Source organism: Melanerpes formicivorus, unplaced genomic scaffold, assembly GCF_026170545.1.
Source record: "Melanerpes formicivorus ecotype bairdi unplaced genomic scaffold, bMelFor1.0.p_v2 SCAF_66, whole genome shotgun sequence".
In the NCBI taxonomy this organism is placed as follows: Eukaryota; Metazoa; Chordata; class Aves; order Piciformes; family Picidae; genus Melanerpes; species Melanerpes formicivorus.
In genome coordinates, this window is record NW_027142418.1 from 1609972 (window position 1) to 1629303 (window position 19332).

At 61.4% G+C, this 19332-nt stretch overlaps 3 long non-coding RNA genes across 3 annotated transcripts; all 3 read left to right on the plus strand.

Moving 5' to 3' along the window:
• Nucleotides 1-2284: 2284 nt before the first annotated feature.
• Nucleotides 2285-3494, plus strand: LOC137453432 (uncharacterized). Its single transcript, XR_010990373.1, has 4 exons — nucleotides 2285-2400; nucleotides 2685-2756; nucleotides 3109-3304; nucleotides 3454-3494. It is a non-coding gene; the product is annotated as an uncharacterized lncRNA (long non-coding RNA).
• Nucleotides 3495-7922: 4428 nt separating this feature from the next.
• Nucleotides 7923-9189, plus strand: LOC137453433 (uncharacterized). The gene is made up of 4 exons (XR_010990374.1): nucleotides 7923-8038; nucleotides 8323-8394; nucleotides 8747-8942; nucleotides 9092-9189. It is a non-coding gene; the product is annotated as an uncharacterized lncRNA (long non-coding RNA).
• Nucleotides 9190-11534: 2345 nt separating this feature from the next.
• LOC137453434 (uncharacterized) lies at nucleotides 11535-12553 on the plus strand. The gene is made up of 3 exons (XR_010990375.1): nucleotides 11535-11650; nucleotides 11935-12006; nucleotides 12359-12553. It is a non-coding gene; the product is annotated as an uncharacterized lncRNA (long non-coding RNA).
• Nucleotides 12554-19332: the final 6779 nt, after the last annotated feature.

The window sequence follows — 19332 nt, forward strand, 5'->3', positions numbered from 1 at the left end:
GGCCTGGAGCGGCGCCGCCTCCCCTCGCGGCCCTGCCCTGGCTGCGGCCACACGAAGCCGCCCAGCGCCACACGGAGCGCGGTGCCAGCCCTGAGGCGCCTTGGGGCGTGTGGGGCTTTGGCGCCTTCGCTGCTGGCGCCGCCCGCGCTCAGGCTGGCAGGGGCTCAGCGCCTCCCGCTCCCTGCCGGGGCCGGGCACAACCTGCCCCCTGCAGCCCAGCACCTGGGCAGGCTCCCCTCTCCCCGGGAAAGCCTCTGCAGAGGCACGAGCCCAGCTGGGAACAGGCAGCTCTGCCTCAAGCCTGGAGGAGCTGCCCTCACACAGCTGCAAGCCCCGTCTCACAGCACAGCCCGCAGCAGCCTTTGGAGGCGCTAACGCTGCAGCCTCCACCCAGCCCACAGCTCTCCACCCCCTCAAAGCTCTCCACTTTATCCCTCTCCATCCTAGTGCCACCCGACTAGCCCAGCACGTTCCAGTGGCAGCCCCAACCCAAATGGTCTCCCCCTGCCAGCTGCCAGTGCTGTGCCGCAGCCTGGCACCAGTGGGCTGCTCGTTATCATGCTGCCACTAAAGAAATGGCTGTGAGCTGCTAAGGTGTGGGGGGTGCTGCCTCCAAGAGCAAAGCACCCAACTGAGGCAGCAAAGAAGAGACTTCAGCAGTCTCCTCTCTCCCCAGGAAAGGCTCTGCAGAGGCAGGAGCCCAGCTGCAAAAGGGCAGCTCCTCTGCTTCTCCAGGCTTGAGGAGGAGCTGCCCTGACACACCTCAAGGCTCCATCCCAGAGCAGATCCCAGAGCAGCCATTGGAGATAGTAGCAGTGCAGCTTCCACCCAGCCCACAGCCCTCCATCACCTCCCAGCGCTCCATCACCTCCCAGTGCTCCATCACCTCCCAGCTCTCCATCACCTCCCAGTCCTCCATCACCCCCCAGCTCTCCACTGCCTCCAAGCCCTCCCTCGTCTTAAGTGTCTCCAGTTCCTCCCCATCCATCTTGGTGCCACCCAACATGCCCATCATGGCCCCAAAGCGGCCCAAGAAGAACTGGTTTCCCCCCTGGAGGAGCCACCCGGGCAGAGAGCCCAGCAAGTCAGCCAGGGGCTCCTCCTTTCTGTGCTGCAAATAAATCAAGTGCTGTGCTGCTAAGGTGTGGGGGGTGCTGCCTCCAAGAGCAAAGCACCCAACTGAGGCAGCAAGAAGACACTTCAGCAGTCTCCTCTCTCCCCAGGAAAGGCTCTGCAGAGGCAGGAGCCCAGCTGCAAAAGGGCAGCTCCTCTGCTTCTCCAGGCTTGAGGAGGAGCTGCCCTGACACACCTCAAGGCTCCATCCCAGAGCAGATCCCAGAGCAGCCATTGGAGACAGTAGCAGTGGAGCCTCCACCCAGCCCAAATACCTCCACCATCTCCGAGCCCTCTAGTTCATCCTCATCCATCCTGGTACCACTAGACCCACCCCAGCTCTCTACAACTCTCTGAAAGGAGACTGAAGCCAGGAGGGGATTAGAATCACAGAATTGTCAGGGTCTGAAGGGACCTCAAGGGTCATTGAGTTCCAACCCTCCTGCCATGGGCACGGACACCTCACACTACAGCAGGTGCCGGGGCCGGGCACAACCTGCCCCCTGCAGCCCAGCACCTGGGCAGGCTCCCCTCTCCCTGGGAAAGCCTCTGCAGAGGCACGAGCCCAGCTGGGAACAGGCAGCTCTGCCTCAAGCCTGGAGGAGCTGCCCTCACACAGCTGCAAGCCAGGCTGCTCCTGGGCAGAGGGCAGAGCTGAGTGCCGTGGGGTGCCCGGCTCTGAATGCCCCTCAGTGCCACTGCCTGCTGCAGAAGTGTCTGCAGCTGTGCCACAGCAGCTCTTCTCCCCTCTGCTTCTTTGCAGGCTTGCCTGGAGGCCAAGGCCACCCAGCTTCCCACGTGCCTTCCAGCACTGAGGCTCCAGCAGAAGGCACAGGTAGGTCCTGGCTTTCTCCTGCCTTTGGCAGCTGCCAGCTCCAAGCCCACGGGACTCGCAGCCAGGCACCTCAGCCTGGTGAGGATGCAGGCCTGCCCATGGTGCCCTCTGCTTGGGTGAGCTCCTGCTGGCTGCTGGGGTTCAGTTGTGCCCAGGCAGATGACAAGAGCAGACTGCAGCTTCTCTGGGTGTTTGCTTACAGCTGTGCCCCCAGGGGGAACTTCTCCAGCTCCTCGCCTGCCTCATCCACTCCCACCCTGTGGGCATGGCAGGGGTGAATCTGTGCTGACCTCACACCAAGCACTGCTGGTGTGATTTATTCATGGGGAACTCAGCTGTACCTTTCTCTTAAGGTCCTCCAAGTGGAAAACACTCAGGTGGAGGAGCAAAGAAGTTGCCAGAGGACGTGGAAACCCTGAAGAAACTGCTGGAGGATCTGGAGAGAGGACAGGGTGAGTGCCCTTCACTCTGCCTTAGCCCTGAGCCTGGGCAGCAGCAGCAGTCACAGGTGTGGCCACAGTGTGGCCTGCAGAGGGGCAAGGGCTGGATCCCAGCCTCCAGCAGCCCTGCTGGCTTTCAGGCCTTGCTGCCTGCTTGCTGTCTCAAGCAGCTGCTGTGTGATTGGCCCAGCAGCAGCCCTGGGTCCCTGCCACTGGCAAGGGAGGGAGAGAGGGAAGGAGGGAGATGGGGGTGGCAGTCCCTGCTGACTGGATCTTCCCTGGGTGTTTGCTTACAGCTGTCCCCCCACGGAGGTGTTCTCCAGCAGCTCAGGTTCCTCTCCCACTGCAGCCTGGCTGGTATCCCAGGGGTGAGTCTCTGCTGTCCTGACAGCAAGGCACTGCTTGTCTGTATTTTAGTGGTGTTAAACTCAGTGAAATTGTTCCCATTAAGTTCCTCCAAGAGCAGAGCTCCCAAGTGAGGCAGGACAGAAGTCACCACAGGCATCTGAAATTCTACATAGAATGCTGGATGGACTGGGGAGAGGCTAGGGAGGGAGGGTGGATCCCCTTCACTCTGCCTTAACTGTGACCCTCCCTGAGGGTGGCAGAGTGTCTCTAGGCACCAGCACTGGGCGAAAAGAGGACTTCCTGGCAGAGAGAATGTGCTGCAAACTTGCCTGTGGTGCACAGGATGGACTAACATTCCCATTGCTCCTCTAGATACGGGCACAGGCATAAGTGGCAATGCTGACACCCCTTGGCACAACCCATCCGCCGTGGACACGGAATCTCTGAAGGACATCGTGCGCGCTCTAACCTTTGAAGCAGTAGCCAACGCACCAGCCACCTATATCATGGCATCTATATTTGTTTTGTGCTGTGTAGTGTGCTGTTACTTCATGAAGAAAGCCAAAGGGTGAGTGAGTCTTGGCTTTGTCCTCCCCACTGCTCCCTTCCATGGCTGCTCAAAGCCAGGAAGCATTTCCAGTCAGGCTGCTGTGGGCAGTGGCTGGGCAAAAGCTGCCACCTGCAGCTGAGGACTTCAGCAGTCTCCTCTCTCCACAGGAAAGGCTCTGCAGAGTCAGGAGCCCAGCTGGAAAAGGGCAGCTCCTCCTCATGCCTGGAGAACCAGAGGAGCTGCCCTGACACACCTCAAGGCTCCATCCCAGAGCAGATCCCAGAGCAGCCATTGGAGATAGTAGCAGTGCAGCTTCCACCCAGCCCACAGCCCTCCATCACCTCCCAGCCCTTCATCACCCCCCAGCTCTCCACTGCCTCCAAGCCCTCCCTCGTCTTAAGTGTCTCCAGCTCCTCCCCATCCATCTTGGTGCCACCCAACACGCCCATCATGGCCCCAAAGCGGCCCAAGAAGAACTGGTTTCCCCCCTGGAGGAGCCACCTGGGCAGAGAGCCCAGCAAGTCAGCCAGGGGCTCCTCCTTTCTGTGCTGCAAATAAATCAAGTGCTGTGCTGCTAAGGTGTGGGGGGTGCTGCCTCCAAGAGCAAAGCACCCAACTGAGGCAGCAAGAAGACACTTCAGCAGTCTCCTCTCTCCCCAGGAAAGGCTCTGCAGAGGCAGGAGCCCAGCTGCAAAAGGGCAGCTCCTCTGCTTCTCCAGGCTTGAGGAGGAGCTGCCCTGACACACCTCAAGGCTCCATCCCAGAGCAGATCCCAGAGCTGCCATTGGAGATAGTAGCAGTGCAGCTTCCACCCAGCCCACAGCCCTCCATCACCTCCCAGCCCTCCATCACCCCCCAGCTCTCCACTGCCTCCAAGCCCTCCCTCGTCTTAAGTGTCTCCAGCTCCTCCCCATCCATCTTGGTGCCACCCAACACGCCCATCATGGCCCCAAAGCGGCCCAAGAAGAACTGGTTTCCCCCCTGGAGGAGCCACCCGGGCAGAGAGCCCAGCAAGTCAGCCAGGGGCTCCTCCTTTCTGTGCTGCAAATAAATCAAGTGCTGTGTGGCATGTGGCGCTGTGGTGCTTGTCTCTGTGTGCTGAGGCTGGCAGCTGAGCAGCTGTGCAGGGCCAGGGAAGGGTAAGCCCAGAGCTTGTGGGGGTGGGCAAAGCACCCATCTGAGGCAGGAGAGAAGTCCCCAGAGGCCTCTGCAATGTCCCTTCCTGGAGCGCATCGCCGCGCTGCCAGGGCGTTGGAGGGGAGCCGGGGAGCACGGCCCCGGGGGGGTGCTTGGAGCACAGCTGAAGGGCAGCCCCAGGGTCAGGGCTCGGAGCAGCAGCAGCAGCCCAGCGCCTGCAGCGGGGCCTGGCCTGGAGCGGCGCCGCCTCCCCTGGCGGCCCTGCCCTGGCTGCGGCCACACGAAGCCGCCCAGCGCCACACGGAGCGCGGTGCCAGCCCTGAGGCGCCTTGGGGCGTGTGGGGCTTTGGCGCCTTCGCTGCTGGCGCCGCCCGCGCTGAGGCTGGCAGGGGCTCAGCGCCTCCCGCTCCCTGCCGGGGCCGGGCACAACCTGCCCCCTGCAGCCCAGCACCTGGGCAGGCTCCCCTCTCCCCGGGAAAGCCTCTGCAGAGGCACGAGCCCAGCTGGGAACAGGCAGCTCTGCCTCAAGCCTGGAGGAGCTGCCCTCACACAGCTGCAAGCCCCGTCTCACAGCACAGCCCGCAGCAGCCTTTGGAGGCGCTAACGCTGCAGCCTCCACCCAGCCCACAGCTCTCCACCCCCTCAAAGCTCTCCACTTTATCCCTCTCCATCCTAGTGCCACCCGACTAGCCCAGCACGTTCCAGTGGCAGCCCCAACCCACATGGTCTCCCCCTGGCAGCTGCCAGTGCTGTGCCGCAGCCTGGCACCAGTGGGCTGCTCGTTATCATGCTGCCACTAAAGAAATGGCTGTGAGCTGCTAAGGTGTGGGGGGGGCTGCCTCCAAGAGCAAAGCACCCAACTGAGGCAGCAAAGAAGAGACTTCAGCAGTCTCCTCTCTCCCCAGGAAAGGCTCTGCAGAGGCAGGAGCCCAGCTGCAAAAGGGCAGCTCCTCTGCTTCTCCAGGCTTGAGGAGGAGCTGCCCTGACACACCTCAAGGCTCCATCTCTGAGCAGATCCCAGAGCAGCCATTGGAGATAGTAGCAGTGCAGCTTCCACCCAGCCCACAGCCCTCCATCACCTCCCAGCGCTCCATCACCTCCCAGTGCTCCATCACCTCCCAGCTCTCCATCACCTCCCAGCCCTCCATCACCCCCCAGCTCTCCACTGCCTCCAAGCCCTCCCTCGTCTTAAGTGTCTCCAGTTCCTCCCCATCCATCTTGGTGCCACCCAACACGCCCATCATGGCTCCAAAGCGGCCCAAGAAGAACTGGTTTCCCCCCTGGAGGAGCCACCCGGGCAGAGAGCCCAGCAAGTCAGCCAGGGGCTCCTCCTTTCTGTGCTGCAAATAAATCAAGTGCTGTGCTGCTAAGGTGTGGGGGGTGCTGCCTCCAAGAGCAAAGCACCCAACTGAGGCAGCAAGAAGACACTTCAGCAGTCTCCTCTCTCCACAGGAAAGGCTCTGCAGAGGCAGGAGCCCAGCTGCAAAAGGGCAGCTCCTCTGCTTCTCCAGGCTTGAGGAGGAGCTGCCCTGACACACCTCAAGGCTCCATCCCAGAGCAGATCCCAGAGCAGCCATTGGAGATAGTAGCAGTGCAGCTTCCACCCAGCCCACAGCCCTCCATCACCTCCCAGCCCTCCATCACCCCCCAGCTCTCCACTGCCTCCAAGCCCTCCCTCGTCTTAAGTGTCTCCAGTTCCTCCCCATCCATCTTGGTGCCACCCAACACGCCCATCATGGCTCCAAAGCGGCCCAAGAAGAACTGGTTTCCCCCCTGGAGGAGCCACCCGGGCAGAGAGCCCAGCAAGTCAGCCAGGGGCTCCTCCTTTCTGTGCTGCAAATAAATCAAGTGCTGTGCTGCTAAGGTGTGGGGGGTGCTGCCTCCAAGAGCAAAGCACCCAACTGAGGCAGCAAGAAGACATTTCAGCAGTCTCCTCTCTCCACAGGAAAGGCTCTGCAGAGGCAGGAGCCCAGCTGCAAAAGGGCAGCTCCTCTGCTTCTCCAGGCTTGAGGAGGAGCTGCCCTGACACACCTCAGGGCTCCATCCCAGAGCAGATCCCAGAGCAGCCATTGGAGATAGTAGCAGTGCAGCTTCCACCCAGCCCACAGCCCTCCATCACCTCCCAGCCCTCCATCACCCCCCAGCTCTCCACTGCCTCCAAGCCCTCCCTCGTCTTAAGTGTCTCCAGTTCCTCCCCATCCATCTTGGTGCCACCCAACACGCCCATCATGGCTCCAAAGCGGCCCAAGAAGAACTGGTTTCCCCCCTGGAGGAGCCACCCGGGCAGAGAGCCCAGCAAGTCAGCCAGGGGCTCCTCCTTTCTGTGCTGCAAATAAATCAAGTGCTGTGCTGCTAAGGTGTGGGGGGGGCTGCCTCCAAGAGCAAAGCACCCAACTGAGGCAGCAAGAAGACACTTCAGCAGTCTCCTCTCTCCCCAGGAAAGGCTCTGCAGAGGCAGGAGCCCAGCTGCAAAAGGGCAGCTCCTCTGCTTCTCCAGGCTTGAGGAGGAGCTGCCCTGACACACCTCAAGGCTCCATCCCAGAGCAGATCCCAGAGCAGCCATTGGAGACAGTAGCAGTGGAGCCTCCACCCAGCCCAAATACCTCCACCATCTCCGAGCCCTCTAGTTCATCCTCATCCATCCTGGTACCACTAGACCCACCCCAGCTCTCTACAACTCTCTGAAAGGAGACTGAAGCCAGGAGGGGATTAGAATCACAGAATTGTCAGGGTCTGAAGGGACCTCAAGGGTCATTGAGTTCCAACCCTCCTGCCATGGGCACGGACACCTCACACTACAGCAGGTGCCGGGGCCGGGCACAACCTGCCCCCTGCAGCCCAGCACCTGGGCAGGCTCCCCTCTCCCCGGGAAAGCCTCTGCAGAGGCACGAGCCCAGCTGGGAACAGGCAGCTCTGCCTCAAGCCTGGAGGAGCTGCCCTCACACAGCTGCAAGCCAGGCTGCTCCTGGGCAGAGGGCAGAGCTGAGTGCCGTGGGGTGCCCGGCTCTGAATGCCCCTCAGTGCCACTGCCTGCTGCAGAAGTGTCTGCAGCTGTGCCACAGCAGCTCTTCTCCCCTCTGCTTCTTTGCAGGCTTGCCTGGAGGCCAAGGCCACCCAGCTTCCCACGTGCCTTCCAGCACTGAGGCTCCAGCAGAAGGCACAGGTAGGTCCTGGCTTTCTCCTGCCTTTGGCAGCTGCCAGCTCCAAGCCCACGGGACTCGCAGCCAGGCACCTCAGCCTGGTGAGGATGCAGGCCTGCCCATGGTGCCCTCTGCTTGGGTGAGCTCCTGCTGGCTGCTGGGGTTCAGTTGTGCCCAGGCAGATGACAAGAGCAGACTGCAGCTTCTCTGGGTGTTTGCTTACAGCTGTGCCCCCAGGGGGAACTTCTCCAGCTCCTCGCCTGCCTCATCCACTCCCACCCTGTGGGCATGGCAGGGGTGAATCTGTGCTGACCTCACACCAAGCACTGCTGGTGTGATTTATTCATGGGGAACTCAGCTGTACCTTTCTCTTAAGGTCCTCCAAGTGGAAAACACTCAGGTGGAGGAGCAAAGAAGTTGCCAGAGGACGTGGAAACCCTGAAGAAACTGCTGGAGGATCTGGAGAGAGGACAGGGTGAGTGCCCTTCACTCTGCCTTAGCCCTGAGCCTGGGCAGCAGCAGCAGTCACAGGTGTGGCCACAGTGTGGCCTGCAGAGGGGCAAGGGCTGGATCCCAGCCTCCAGCAGCCCTGCTGGCTTTCAGGCCTTGCTGCCTGCTTGCTGTCTCAAGCAGCTGCTGTGTGATTGGCCCAGCAGCAGCCCTGGGTCCCTGCCACTGGCAAGGGAGGGAGAGAGGGAAGGACGGAGATGGGGGTGGCAGTCCCTGCTGACTGGATCTTCCCTGGGTGTTTGCTTACAGCTGTCCCCCCACGGAGGTGTTCTCCAGCAGCTCAGGTTCCTCTCCCACTGCAGCCTGGCTGGTATCCCAGGGGTGAGTCTCTGCTGTCCTGACAGCAAGGCACTGCTTGTCTGTATTTTAGTGGTGTTAAACTCAGTGAAATTGTTCCCATTAAGTTCCTCCAAGAGCAGAGCTCCCAAGTGAGGCAGGACAGAAGTCACCACAGGCATCTGAAATTCTACATAGAATGCTGGATGGACTGGGGAGAGGCTAGGGAGGGAGGGTGGATCCCCTTCACTCTGCCTTAACTGTGACCCTCCCTGAGGGTGGCAGAGTGTCTCTAGGCACCAGCACTGGGCGAAAAGAGGACTTCCTGGCAGAGAGAATGTGCTGCAAACTTGCCTGTGGTGCACAGGATGGACTAACATTCCCATTGCTCCTCTAGATACGGGCACAGGCATAAGTGGCAATGCTGACACCCCTTGGCACAACCCATCCGCCGTGGACACGGAATCTCTGAAGGACATCGTGCGCGCTCTAACCTTTGAAGCAGTAGCCAACGCACCAGCCACCTATATCATGGCATCTATATTTGTTTTGTGCTGTGTAGTGTGCTGTTACTTCATGAAGAAAGCCAAAGGGTGAGTGAGTCTTGGCTTTGTCCTCCCCACTGCTCCCTTCCATGGCTGCTCAAAGCCAGGAAGCATTTCCAGTCAGGCTGCTGTGGGCAGTGGCTGGGCAAAAGCTGCCACCTGCAGCTGAGGACTTCAGCAGTCTCCTCTCTCCACAGGAAAGGCTCTGCAGAGTCAGGAGCCCAGCTGGAAAAGGGCAGCTCCTCCTCACGCCTGGAGAACCAGAGGAGCTGCCCTGACACACCTCAAGGCTCCATCCCAGAGCAGATCCCAGAGCAGCCATTGGAGATAGTAGCAGTGCAGCTTCCACCCAGCCCACAGCCCTCCATCACCTCCCAGCCCTCCATCACCCCCCAGCTCTCCACTGCCTCCAAGCCCTCCCTCGTCTTAAGTGTCTCCAGCTCCTCCCCATCCATCTTGGTGCCACCCAACACGCCCATCATGGCCCCAAAGCGGCCCAAGAAGAACTGGTTTCCCCCCTGGAGGAGCCACCCGGGCAGAGAGCCCAGCAAGTCAGCCAGGGGCTCCTCCTTTCTGTGCTGCAAATAAATCAAGTGCTGTGTGGCATGTGGCGCTGTGGTGCTTGTCTCTGTGTGCTGAGGCTGGCAGCTGAGCATCTGTGCAGGGCCAGGGAAGGGTAAGCCCAGAGCTTGTGGGGGTGGGCAAAGCACCCATCTGAGGCAGGAGAGAAGTCCCCAGAGGCCTCTGCAATGTCCCTTCCTGGAGCGCATCGCCGCGCTGCCAGGGCGTTGGAGGGGAGCCGGGGAGCACGGCCCCGGGGGGGTGCTTGGAGCACAGCTGAAGGGCAGCCCCAGGGTCAGGGCTCGGAGCAGCAGCAGCAGCCCAGCGCCTGCAGCGGGGCCTGGCCTGGAGCGGCGCCGCCTCCCCTCGCGGCCCTGCCCTGGCTGCGGCCACACGAAGCCGCCCAGCGCCACACGGAGCGCGGTGCCAGCCCTGAGGCGCCTTGGGGCGTGTGGGGCTTTGGCGCCTTCGCTGCTGGCGCCGCCCGCGCTCAGGCTGGCAGGGGCTCAGCGCCTCCCGCTCCCTGCCGGGGCCGGGCACAACCTGCCCCCTGCAGCCCAGCACCTGGGCAGGCTCCCCTCTCCCCGGGAAAGCCTCTGCAGAGGCACGAGCCCAGCTGGGAACAGGCAGCTCTGCCTCAAGCCTGGAGGAGCTGCCCTCACACAGCTGCAAGCCCCGTCTCACAGCACAGCCCGCAGCAGCCTTTGGAGGCGCTAACGCTGCAGCCTCCACCCAGCCCACAGCTCTCCACCCCCTCAAAGCTCTCCACTTTATCCCTCTCCATCCTAGTGCCACCCGACTAGCCCAGCACGTTCCAGTGGCAGCCCCAACCCACATGGTCTCCCCCTGGCACCTGCCAGTGCTGTGCCGCAGCCTGGCACCAGTGGGCTGCTCGTTATCATGCTGCCACTAAAGAAATGGCTGTGAGCTGCTAAGGTGTGGGGGGTGCTGCCTCCAAGAGCAAAGCACCCAACTGAGGCAGCAAAGAAGAGACTTCAGCAGTCTCCTCTCTCCCCAGGAAAGGCTCTGCAGAGGCAGGAGCCCAGCTGCAAAAGGGCAGCTCCTCTGCTTCTCCAGGCTTGAGGAGGAGCTGCCCTGACACACCTCAAGGCTCCATCCCAGAGCAGATCCCAGAGCAGCCATTGGAGACAGTAGCAGTGGAGCCTCCACCCAGCCCAAATACCTCCACCATCTCCGAGCCCTCTAGTTCATCCTCATCCATCCTGGTACCACTAGACCCACCCCAGCTCTCTACAACTCTCTGAAAGGAGACTGAAGCCAGGAGGGGATTAGAATCACAGAATTGTCAGGGTCTGAAGGGACCTCAAGGGTCATTGAGTTCCAACCCTCCTGCCATGGGCACGGACACCTCACACTACAGCAGGTGCCGGGGCCGGGCACAACCTGCCCCCTGCAGCCCAGCACCTGGGCAGGCTCCCCTCTCCCCGGGAAAGCCTCTGCAGAGGCACGAGCCCAGCTGGGAACAGGCAGCTCTGCCTCAAGCCTGGAGGAGCTGCCCTCACACAGCTGCAAGCCAGGCTGCTCCTGGGCAGAGGGCAGAGCTGAGTGCCGTGGGGTGCCCGGCTCTGAATGCCCCTCAGTGCCACTGCCTGCTGCAGAAGTGTCTGCAGCTGTGCCACAGCAGCTCTTCTCCCCTCTGCTTCTTTGCAGGCTTGCCTGGAGGCCAAGGCCACCCAGCTTCCCACGTGCCTTCCAGCACTGAGGCTCCAGCAGAAGGCACAGGTAGGTCCTGGCTTTCTCCTGCCTTTGGCAGCTGCCAGCTCCAAGCCCACGGGACTCGCAGCCAGGCACCTCAGCCTGGTGAGGATGCAGGCCTGCCCATGGTGCCCTCTGCTTGGGTGAGCCCCTGCTGGCTCCTGGGGTTCAGTTGTGCCCAGGCAGATGACAAGAGCAGACTGCAGCTTCTCTGGGTGTTTGCTTACAGCTGTGCCCCCAGGGGGAACTTCTCCAGCTCCTCGCCTGCCTCATCCACTCCCACCCTGTGGGCATGGCAGGGGTGAATCTGTGCTGACCTCACACCAAGCACTGCTGGTGTGATTTATTCATGGGGAACTCAGCTGTACCTTTCTCTTAAGGTCCTCCAAGTGGAAAACACTCAGGTGGAGGAGCAAAGAAGTTGCCAGAGGACGTGGAAACCCTGAAGAAACTGCTGGAGGATCTGGAGAGAGGACAGGGTGAGTGCCCTTCACTCTGCCTTAGCCCTGAGCCTGGGCAGCAGCAGCAGTCACAGGTGTGGCCACAGTGTGGCCTGCAGAGGGGCAAGGGCTGGATCCCAGCCTCCAGCAGCCCTGCTGGCTTTCAGGCCTTGCTGCCTGCTTGCTGTCTCAAGCAGCTGCTGTGTGATTGGCCCAGCAGCAGCCCTGGGTCCCTGCCACTGGCAAGGGAGGGAGAGAGGGAAGGAGGGAGATGGGGGTGGCAGTCCCTGCTGACTGGATCTTCCCTGGGTGTTTGCTTACAGCTGTCCCCCCACGGAGGTGTTCTCCAGCAGCTCAGGTTCCTCTCCCACTGCAGCCTGGCTGGTATCCCAGGGGTGAGTCTCTGCTGTCCTGACAGCAAGGCACTGCTTGTCTGTATTTTAGTGGTGTTAAACTCAGTGAAATTGTTCCCATTAAGTTCCTCCAAGAGCAGAGCTCCCAAGTGAGGCAGGACAGAAGTCACCACAGGCATCTGAAATTCTACATAGAATGCTGGATGGACTGGGGAGAGGCTAGGGAGGGAGGGTGGATCCCCTTCACTCTGCCTTAACTGTGACCCTCCCTGAGGGTGGCAGAGTGTCTCTAGGCACCAGCACTGGGCGAAAAGAGGACTTCCTGGCAGAGAGAATGTGCTGCAAACTTGCCTGTGGTGCACAGGATGGACTAACATTCCCATTGCTCCTCTAGATACGGGCACAGGCATAAGTGGCAATGCTGACACCCCTTGGCACAACCCATCCGCCGTGGACACGGAATCTCTGAAGGACATCGTGCGCGCTCTAACCTTTGAAGCAGTAGCCAACGCACCAGCCACCTATATCATGGCATCTATATTTGTTTTGTGCTGTGTAGTGTGCTGTTACTTCATGAAGAAAGCCAAAGGGTGAGTGAGTCTTGGCTTTGTCCTCCCCACTGCTCCCTTCCATGGCTGCTCAAAGCCAGGAAGCATTTCCAGTCAGGCTGCTGTGGGCAGTGGCTGGGCAAAAGCTGCCACCTGCAGCTGAGGACTTCAGCAGTCTCCTCTCTCCACAGGAAAGGCTCTGCAGAGGCAGGAGCCCAGCTGGAAAAGGGCAGCTCCTCCTCACGCCTGGAGAACCAGAGGAGCTGCCCTGACACACCTCAGGGCTCCATCCCAGAGCAGATCCCAGAGCAGCCATTGGAGATAGTAGCAGTGCAGCTTCCACCCAGCCCACAGCCCTCCATCACCTCCCAGCCCTCCATCACCCCCCAGCTCTCCACTGCCTCCAAGCCCTCCCTCGTCTTAAGTGTCTCCAGCTCCTCCCCATCCATCTTGGTGCCACCCAACACGCCCATCATGGCCCCAAAGCGGCCCAAGAAGAACTGGTTTCCCCCCTGGAGGAGCCACCCGGGCAGAGAGCCCAGCAAGTCAGCCAGGGGCTCCTCCTTTCTGTGCTGCAAATAAATCAAGTGCTGTGTGGCATGTGGCGCTGTGGTGCTTGTCTCTGTGTGCTGAGGCTGGCAGCTGAGCATCTGTGCAGGGCCAGGGAAGGGTAAGCCCAGAGCTTGTGGGGGTGGGCAAAGCACCCATCTGAGGCAGGAGAGAAGTCCCCAGAGGCCTCTGCAATGTCCCTTCCTGGAGCGCATCGCCGCGCTGCCAGGGCGTTGGAGGGGAGCCGGGGAGCACGGCCCCGGGGGGGTGCTTGGAGCACAGCTGAAGGGCAGCCCCAGGGTCAGGGCTCGGAGCAGCAGCAGCAGCCCAGCGCCTGCAGCGGGGCCTGGCCTGGAGCGGCGCCGCCTCCCCTCGCGGCCCTGCCCTGGCTGCGGCCACACGAAGCCGCCCAGCGCCACACGGAGCGCGGTGCCAGCCCTGAGGCGCCTTGGGGCGTGTGGGGCTTTGGCGCCTTCGCTGCTGGCGCCGCCCGCGCTCAGGCTGGCAGGGGCTCAGCGCCTCCCGCTCCCTGCCGGGGCCGGGCACAACCTGCCCCCTGCAGCCCAGCACCTGGGCAGGCTCCCCTCTCCCCGGGAAAGCCTCTGCAGAGGCACGAGCCCAGCTGGGAACAGGCAGCTCTGCCTCAAGCCTGGAGGAGCTGCCCTCACACAGCTGCAAGCCCCGTCTCACAGCACAGCCCGCAGCAGCCTTTGGAGGCGCTAACGCTGCAGCCTCCACCCAGCCCACAGCTCTCCACCCCCTCAAAGCTCTCCACTTTATCCCTCTCCATCCTAGTGCCACCCGACTAGCCCAGCACGTTCCAGTGGCAGCCCCAACCCACATGGTCTCCCCCTGGCAGCTGCCAGTGCTGTGCCGCAGCCTGGCACCAGTGGGCTGCTCGTTATCATGCTGCCACTAAAGAAATGGCTGTGAGCTGCTAAGGTGGGGGGGGGGCTGCCTCCAAGAGCAAAGCACCCAACTGAGGCAGCAAAGAAGAGACTTCAGCAGTCTCCTCTCTCCCCAGGAAAGGCTCTGCAGAGGCAGGAGCCCAGCTGCAAAAGGGCAGCTCCTCTGCTTCTCCAGGCTTGAGGAGGAGCTGCCCTGACACACCTCAAGGCTCCATCCCAGAGCAGATCCCAGAGCAGCCATTGGAGATAGTAGCAGTGCAGCTTCCACCCAGCCCACAGCCCTCCATCACCTCCCAGCCCTCCATCACCCCCCAGCTCTCCACTGCCTCCAAGCCCTCCCTCGTCTTAAGTGTCTCCAGTTCCTCCCCATCCATCTTGGTGCCACCCAACATGCCCATCATGGCTCCAAAGCGGCCCAAGAAGAACTGGTTTCCCCCCTGGAGGAGCCACCCGGGCAGAGAGCCCAGCAAGTCAGCCAGGGGCTCCTCCTTTCTGTGCTGCAAATAAATCAAGTGCTGTGCTGCTAAGGTGTGGGGGGTGCTGCCTCCAAGAGCAAAGCACCCAACTGAGGCAGCAAGAAGACACTTCAGCAGTCTCCTCTCTCCCCAGGAAAGGCTCTGCAGAGGCAGGAGCCCAGCTGCAAAAGGGCAGCTCCTCTGCTTCTCCAGGCTTGAGGAGGAGCTGCCCTGACACACCTCAAGGCTCCATCCCAGAGCAGATCCCAGAGCAGCCATTGGAGACAGTAGCAGTGGAGCCTCCACCCAGCCCAAATACCTCCACCATCTCCGAGCCCTCTAGTTCATCCTCATCCATCCTGGTACCACTAGACCCACCCCAGCTCTCTACAACTCTCTGAAAGGAGACTGAAGCCAGGAGGGGATTAGAATCACAGAATTGTCAGGGTCTGAAGGGACCTCAAGGGTCATTGAGTTCCAACCCTCCTGCCATGGGCACGGACACCTCACACTACAGCAGGTGCCGGGGCCGGGCACAACCTGCCCCCTGCAGCCCAGCACCTGGGCAGGCTCCCCTCTCCCCGGGAAAGCCTCTGCAGAGGCACGAGCCCAGCTGGGAACAGGCAGCTCTGCCTCAAGCCTGGAGGAGCTGCCCTCACACAGCTGCAAGCCAGGCTGCTCCTGGGCAGAGGGCAGAGCTGAGTGCCGTGGGGTGCCCGGCTCTGAATGCCCCTCAGTGCCACTGCCTGCTGCAGAAGTGTCTGCAGCTGTGCCACAGCAGCTCTTCTCCCCTCTGCTTCTTTGCAGGCTTGCCTGGAGGCCAAGGCCACCCAGCTTCCCACGTGCCTTCCAGCACTGAGGCTCCAGCAGAAGGCACAGGTAGGTCCTGGCTTTCTCCTGCCTTTGGCAGCTGCCAGCTCCAAGCCCACGGGACTCGCAGCCAGGCACCTCAGCCTGGTGAGGATGCAGGCCTGCCCATGGTGCCCTCTGCTTGGGTGAGCTCCTGCTGGCTGCTGGGGTTCAGTTGTGCCCAGGCAGATGACAAGAGCAGACTGCAGCTTCTCTGGGTGTTTGCTTACAGCTGTGCCCCCAGGGGGAACTTCTCCAGCTCCTCGCCTGCCTCATCCACTCCCACCCTGTGGGCATGGCAGGGGTGAATCTGTGCTGACCTCACACCAAGCACTGCTGGTGTGATTTATTCATGGGGAACTCAGCTGTACCTTTCTCTTAAGGTCCTCCAAGTGGAAAACACTCAGGTGGAGGAGCAAAGAAGTTGCCAGAGGACGTGGAAACCCTGAAGAAACTGCTGGAGGATCTGGAGAGAGGACAGGGTGAGTGCCCTTCACTCTGCCTTAGCCCTGAGCCTGGGCAGCAGCAGCAGTCACAGGTGTGGCCACAGTGTGGCCTGCAGAGGGGCAAGGGCTGGATCCCAGCCTCCAGCAGCCCTGCTGGCTTTCAGGCCTTGCTGCCTGCTTGCTGTCTCAAGCAGCTGCTGTGTGATTGGCCCAGCAGCAGCCCTGGGTCCCTGCCACTGGCAAGGGAGGGAGAGAGGGAAGGACGGAGATGGGGGTGGCAGTCCCTGCTGACTGGATCTTCCCTGGGTGTTTGCTTACAGCTGTCCCCCCACGGAGGTGTTCTCCAGCAGCTCAGGTTCCTCTCCCACTGCAGCCTGGCTGGTATCCCAGGGGTGAGTCTCTGCTGTCCTGACAGCAAGGCACTGCTTGTCTGTATTTTAGTGGTGTTAAACTCAGTGAAATTGTTCCCATTAAGTTCCTCCAAGAGCAGAGCTCCCAAGTGAGGCAGGACAGAAGTCACCACAGGCATCTGAAATTCTACATAGAATGCTGGATGGACTGGGGAGAGGCTAGGGAGGGAGGGTGGATCCCCTTCACTCTGCCTTAACTGTGACCCTCCCTGAGGGTGGCAGAGTGTCTCTAGGCACCAGCACTGGGCGAAAAGAGGACTTCCTGGCAGAGAGAATGTGCTGCAAACTTGCCTGTGGTGCACAGGATGGACTAACATTCCCATTGCTCCTCTAGATACGGGCACAGGCATAAGTGGCAATGCTGACACCCCTTGGCACAACCCATCCGCCGTGGACACGGAATCTCTGAAGGACATCGTGCGCGCTCTAACCTTTGAAGCAGTAGCCAACGCACCAGCCACCTATATCATGGCATCTATATTTGTTTTGTGCTGTGTAGTGTGCTGTTACTTCATGAAGAAAGCCAAAGGGTGAGTGAGTCTTGGCTTTGTCCTCCCCACTGCTCCCTTCCATGGCTGCTCAAAGCCAGGAAGCATTTCCAGTCAGGCTGCTGTGGGCAGTGGCTGGGCAAAAGCTGCCACCTGCAGCTGAGGACTTCAGCAGTCTCCTCTCTCCACAGGAAAGGCTCTGCAGAGTCAGGAGCCCAGCTGGAAAAGGGCAGCTCCTCCTCACGCCTGGAGAACCAGAGGAGCTGCCCTGACACACCTCAGGGCTCCATCCCAGAGCAGATCCCAGAGCAGCCATTGGAGATAGTAGCAGTGCAGCTTCCACCCAGCCCACAGCCCTCCATCACCTCCCAGCCCTCCATCACCCCCCAGCTCTCCACTGCCTCCAAGCCCTCCCTCGTCTTAAGTGTCTCCAGCTCCTCCCCATCCATCTTGGTGCCACCCAACACGCCCATCATGGCCCCAAAGCGGCCCAAGAAGAACTGGTTTCCCCCCTGGAGGAGCCACCCGGGCAGAGAGCCCAGCAAGTCAGCCAGGGGCTCCTCCTTTCTGTGCTGCAAATAAATCAAGTGCTGTGCTGCTAAGGTGTGGGGGGTGCTGCCTCCAAGAGCAAAGCACCCAACTGAGGCAGCAAGAAGACACTTCAGCAGTCTCCTCTCTCCACAGGAAAGGCTCTGCAGAGGCAGGAGCCCAGCTGCAAAAGGGCAGCTCCTCTGCTTCTCCAGGCTTGAGGAGGAGCTGCCCTGACACACCTCAAGGCTCCATCCCAGAGCAGATCCCAAAGCAGCCATTGGAGATAGTAGCAGTGCAGCTTCCACCCAGCCCACAGCCCTCCATCACCTCCCAGCCCTCCATCACCCCCCAGCTCTCCACTGCCTCCAAGCCCTCCCTCATCTTAAGTGTCTCCAGCTCCTCCCCATCCATCTTGGTGCCACCCAACACGCCCATCATGGCCCCAAAGCGGCCCAAGAAGAACTGGTTTCCCCCCTGGAGGAGCCACCCGGGCAGAGAGCCCAGCAAGTCAGCCAGGGGCTCCTCCTTTCTGTGCTGCAAATAAATCAAGTGCTGTGTGGCATGTGGCGCTGTGGTGCTTGTCTCTGTGTGCTGAGGCTGGCAGCTGAGCATCTGTGCAGGGCCAGGGAAGGGTAAGCCCAGAGCTTGTGGGGGTGGGCAAAGCACCCATCTGAGGCAGGAGAGAAGTCCCCAGAGGCCTCTGCAATGTCCCTTCCTGGAGCGCATCGCCGCGCTGCCAGGGCGTTGGAGGGGAGCCGGGGAGCACGGCCCCGGGGGGGTGCTTGGAGCACAGCTGAAGGGCAGCCCCAGGGTCAGGGCTCGGAGCAGCAGCAGCAGCCCAGCGCCTGCAGCGGGGCCTGGCCTGGAGCGGCGCCGCCTCCCCTCGCGGCCCTGCCCTGGCTGCGGCCACACGAAGCCGCCCAGCGCCACACGGAGCGCGGTGCCAGCCCTGAGGCGCCTTGGGGCGTGTGGGGCTTTGGCGCCTTCGCTGCTGGCGCCGCCCGCGCTCAGGCTGGCAGGGGCTCAGCGCCTCCCGCTCCCTGCCGGGGCCGGGCACAACCTGCCCCCTGCAGCCCAGCACCTGGGCAGGCTCCCCTCTCCCCGGGAAAGCCTCTGCAGAGGCACGAGCCCAGCTGGGAACAGGCAGCTCTGCCTCAAGCCTGGAGGAGCTGCCCTCACACAGCTGCAAGCCCCGTCTCACAGCACAGCCCGCAGCAGCCTTTGGAGGCGCTAACGCTGCAGCCTCCACCCAGCCCACAGCTCTCCACCCCCTCAAAGCTCTCCACTTTATCCCTCTCCATCCTAGTGCCACCCGACTAGCCCAGCACGTTCCAGTGGCAGCCCCAACCCAAATGGTCTCCCCCCGGCAGCTGCCAGTGCTGTGCCGCAGCCTGGCACCAGTGGGCTGCTCGTTATCATGCTGCCACTAAAGAAATGGCTGTGAGCTGCTAAGGTGTGGGGGGGGCTGCCTCCAAGAGCAAAGCACCCAACTGAGGCAGCAAAGAAGACACTTCAGCAGTCTCCTCTCCCCCCAGGAAAGGCTCTGCAGAGGCAGGAGCCCAGCTGCAAAAGGGCAGCTCCTCTGCTTCTCCAGGCTTGAGGAGGAGCTGCCCTGACACACCTCAAGGCTCCATCTCTGAGCAGATCCCAGAGCAGCCATTGGAGATAGTAGCAGTGCAGCTTCCACCCAGCCCACAGCCCTCCATCACCTCCCAGCCCTCCATCACCCCCCAGCTCTCCACTGCCTCCAAGCCCTCCCTCGTCTTAAGTGTCTCCAGTTCCTCCCCATCCATCTTGGTGCCACCCAACACGCCCATCATGGCCCCAAAGCGGCCCAAGAAGAACTGGTTTCCCCCCTGGAGGAGCCACCCGGGCAGAGAGCCCAGCAAGTCAGCCAGGGGCTCCTCCTTTCTGTGCTGCAAATAAATCAAGTGCTGTGCTGCTAAGGTGTGGGGGGTGCTGCCTCCAAGAGCAAAGCACCCAACTGAGGCAGCAAGAAGACACTTCAGCAGTCTCCTCTCTCCCCAGGAAAGGCTCTGCAGAGGCAGGAGCCCAGCTGCAAAAGGGCAGCTCCTCTGCTTCTCCAGGCTTGAGGAGGAGCTGCCCTGACACACCTCAAGGCTCCATCCCAGAGCAGATCCCAGAGCAGCCATTGGAGACAGTAGCAGTGGAGCCTCCACCCAG